The sequence below is a fragment of the Acinonyx jubatus genome, chromosome E4 (assembly GCF_027475565.1).
Source record: "Acinonyx jubatus isolate Ajub_Pintada_27869175 chromosome E4, VMU_Ajub_asm_v1.0, whole genome shotgun sequence".
Taxonomy (NCBI): Eukaryota; Metazoa; Chordata; class Mammalia; order Carnivora; family Felidae; genus Acinonyx; species Acinonyx jubatus.
In genome coordinates this window covers 52,989,247-52,993,378 of record NC_069395.1, presented here as the reverse complement: position 1 = coordinate 52,993,378, position 4,132 = coordinate 52,989,247, and positions in this window count along the sequence as shown.

The window sequence follows — 4,132 nt, the reverse complement described above, 5'->3', positions numbered from 1 at the left end:
TGGAAAGATGATATGACTAGTATGAGTTGACTTATAAAACACGTTGTGTCTTTTACTTGTTATGTGTTTGGAGGAGATGCATTGATGGCACCACAGGGCTTTCAGGTCAGCCTGAGTGAGGACGTTGTAAGGTTCTTCAAGTTTCTCAGGACATGCATGAAATGGGCAGTCATTTCCACATACTGAGCTGGGCAACACGTGTCTCTGATAGAGAAGGAAAGAGGCCTTATACATGCTGACAGACATAGGATTCCCTAGGATGTAGCTTGTACAGAGACCATGTGCTGGGCTTTCTGACGGATGAAACACACCCATAACATACTTTCTAGCGAGTTGAGACCTGAGCTGTTCACAGCTGCTTGATTAGTTATAAAAACACCTGACCCAGGGCCCTGTAAACCTTCCTCAAGAGACAGGATGAGATCCCCCTCTTCTCCTAAAGGGTCACCCCAGGCACGTGGAAAACGCTTTTTCCCTGGTAAGGGACCCGAGAGTGTGAATGAGTTGAATATAATGAAACATGTGGCGGATGGTTTGTTTTTCTTCCACACAGTCTATGAAAGTCACAATCAACCTCCATCCGCCTCCGTCCTTTATGAGACCTAAGACGTGATGCAGCTCCAATGGGAAATATCAGTTGTGTCTCTACCAAGGATGCAGAAAAAGACAAGGTAAATTCTGTTGCCAGTTTCAGTTGCAATACTTTCTGGAAACTTTTATCTGGCCTTGTCTGTTTTTTTTTTTTTTTTTTTTTTTTGTCTTCTGGTGTCTTTACTGTTTGATTTATGTCCTCACAAGCCTCCAGGCTTCTCCAATGTAACATCATCATGTTAGCTAGTGCCTCTGGACGCCACAAGTGCATAGAGGCTGAGGACCACCTGGCTCTCACTTAGTGTTTGTGGAAATGACTTGAGGAGGATGACACTTCACTGCACCCTCAAGTCTTCTGGAGCATCTGACTCCTTCCACACCTTCTTTACACGGGATTATCCTGATTATTTTCATTTTTTCCTTTTTCAGTGTAGGCCATGAATGTGTTCAGAATGTCTGCTATGAGCCTCATGACTGGAATTGATAAAAACTCTTTCCAACATTATATTGTGTGCTTTGTGCAGTGCTGAGGGTTCTTAGAAAAATTTCAGAATTCATTACTGGTCCTTCTGTGTTGGCAAATGTACAATAGAGAATTTCTCCAGTTGTCCCCTAGGTGGAAATACTCTGAATTTTCAGAAGTGGCACGTGTAATAAAAAATGTACGTGGAACTGCAGAGAATCAGTGATTACCTGCAGGGCCAATACCTCACAGAGTTCTCCAGTTGTGTTTATAGGAGTAGGTTCTCTTGCGTCCTGGGAGCAGTTGTAATTGGTACTTTGTCTCATGATACCTTATGGGAGTTTTTCACCTGAAATTGAGACATGGTTGTGTTCATTCTTTTACGTAGAATTTCTACCTCCCTCTTACAATGGCACAAAATAGCTCTGCAACTCATGTTGTATTTAAAAGCTGAATTACCTGTGAATTAAGATAAACATACTTGAGACCAATGAATATGCACAGGTAATGTGTTTCCCTCAGAAAACTCATATCCAGGCCCCAGTGCTGGACTCCAGGAATCCCCATCTCCTCAGAGGTCTTTGTGGCCTTGCACAGAAGATGTGTTTGTAAGGGAGAGAAGCAGAGTGAGGACAGGCATGGGATCGCAGGTAGAGCTTTGACCTTGGGGTGGCCCTGGATCTCTGTGTGGTTCTGGTCATTTCTTTCATTCCTTCATGTTCTGTCTGTTCTCAATGTGCAATGAAAAAGTCTGCAGATCTGGTGGAAGAGGACACCAGAGAGATCCTGGACACAGATGCCTGCCTCTCTGGAATACTTTCCTTTATTAGACTGGCATTACTGCCATCAATCTTCTAGAACAGGACTCCTTGGCTTTCTGCATTTTTAAACATGGGCAGTGACGTGTGGTGACAGTTGTTTTTCCTTGTGGCATCTGGTACTTTCAGGCTATAGGTGGGACTTCACGGAAGGGTAGAGTTTTCTGACACTGATGCTCTGTTCTACTAGAACCCATGAATGAACAAGGGGCCAGGTGCTGACACCTGCTTCATTGTGTTTCAGCTCCTGTGGGCGTTCTGCTTCTGTCTGTCATACCAACACACCTGTCACTTCTGTAGGTCCCTATGGATGCAAGAGGACCTCCTTCTTTCCCAGGTCCACCCTGCACAGATACAATTTATCACTGTTCATGGGCTCTATGGGCTGCCTCCAGCTCCTTGATGGTGGGAAAGTACCCATCACCTCCACCTTGACTATTTGTGAGATAAACTGAGCTGTATGAGTTGACTTGTTCAGCATGTTCAGCTTCTATGTTGTTGAGTCTTTGAGAAGATGGAGAGATGGCCTCACACGCTTTGTAATGCAAGGGTGCTGCTGGATGTGGACACTGTTAAGATTCCTCAAGTTTCTCAGGACATACATATGTTGGGCTGTGTCATTTCCATTACCGAGCTGGGCTGCATATATCCTTTGTGGAGAAGGAAAGAGTCTTTTAATAGAAAAGCAGGCATATCAGTTCTGCAGATGTGCCCAGCACACAGTCCATGTCCCTGGCTCTGTGAGAGATGAGGCAAACCCTTACCATCAGGGGCTTCAACTGTCCTAATGGGGAGAGAGTCACATGCGTTAAATTACATGGAGCTTCTGGTCTACAGTAATGGCAGCTCCAGTGATGGGTCCTCAACTACAAGAGACGGAGACATGAAACTCATGGAAATGAATTGGAGACTGTGCATAAGAAGGGAGAGCTGAGATGGTACAGAGAGGAGGGTGTTGGACTCAGTGAGATGGAGCTGGAGGCCATTTGTGGCAGGGCCCACAACCTGGGCAGGGATAGTGAGCGCAGAGTGGCATCCACACAGAGCTGCTGTATGGGTTCAAGGATAGTCCATGCAGGTATCATCTCTGAAATGTCATTGTGGCCAAAGGGCACCTAGTTCATTATCTAAATAAAGACTGTTGTTTCTCTTGGAGGTTCTCCTGAAGATTCTGGATCCTTGTGAAAGAATGCCCTGGAGATTTGTAGTTTTCCTGGGTTCTTATGGGATGCTTGTCTGCCTAAGTTTGTGTGCCTCTGTGAGACTAAATGTGATGAAAGGTTGTAGATTAGCTGTGTGGCTTCCTTGGCCTTCAGCCTGAATCAGACTCTTAGCAGGGAAATCAGGGTTGACCAGGAAACGCCCCTGCTGGAATCTTGTCACCGCACCCCTGAACCTACTGTCATGACCCTGCATGAAGGTGTAAATCTCTGAAACTTCCCTCACAATTTCCAGAGGCACTGCCTGTGATCCTGCTGTCTCAGCCCTAATGCCAGCTCTCAGTGGGGCCATCTCAGAACCTCAGCATTGTAATCTGAGAAGCAGGAACAATGTTGGTCTCTGAGGTCAGTGCGATGAAGAGGTGGTTAAGCACATAAGGAATTTGTAAAATGTATGGGATGAGTGGGCATTCACCCTTCTCAGGGTGGAAATGAATGTATCTGCACACAGAAGATCATCAACAGATGTTCATTCAGTTTCATGAAACTAAGGGTATAATGCCTGAGGTTGGGAGATTGGCAATTCCTGTTTCCAAAGATACAACAACGACCCCTGTGTTTATTCTATTAAAATTCAGGTCCTACTTTACAAAGAAGGAAAAGATAAGTATGAGAATGTGTATATTCAGGCATCTACATCTAAGATCTGAGGTAGACATACAAATGCAGCCACACAAATATGTGCTCATCTAAGGCCACAGATGTATTGTAGAAGACAAAATGCATAGAGGAGAACAGAAGATCCCTTTGCAATAAGTCAAAATCACTTTGACGTAGAGGACAATCCGTTTGAAATTTGGAGAGGACACTGAACCATTACAAACCAGCTATGGTTACTATATATTTAGAGATGGTGTCTAATCTGCCCCTTGGTCTGAATGCTTTCCCTGCCCACCCTGCCCACTCCACTTTGTCCTTCCTAATGTCCCCTAATACACTTGTCACAGTTGTGTTTCTGTGTCAGCGTCAGCTTCCAGGAAAATCAACACTCATTCCCCATCACGTGTACACTTTGGGGTTCCTGTATATGCAGTCAGCCA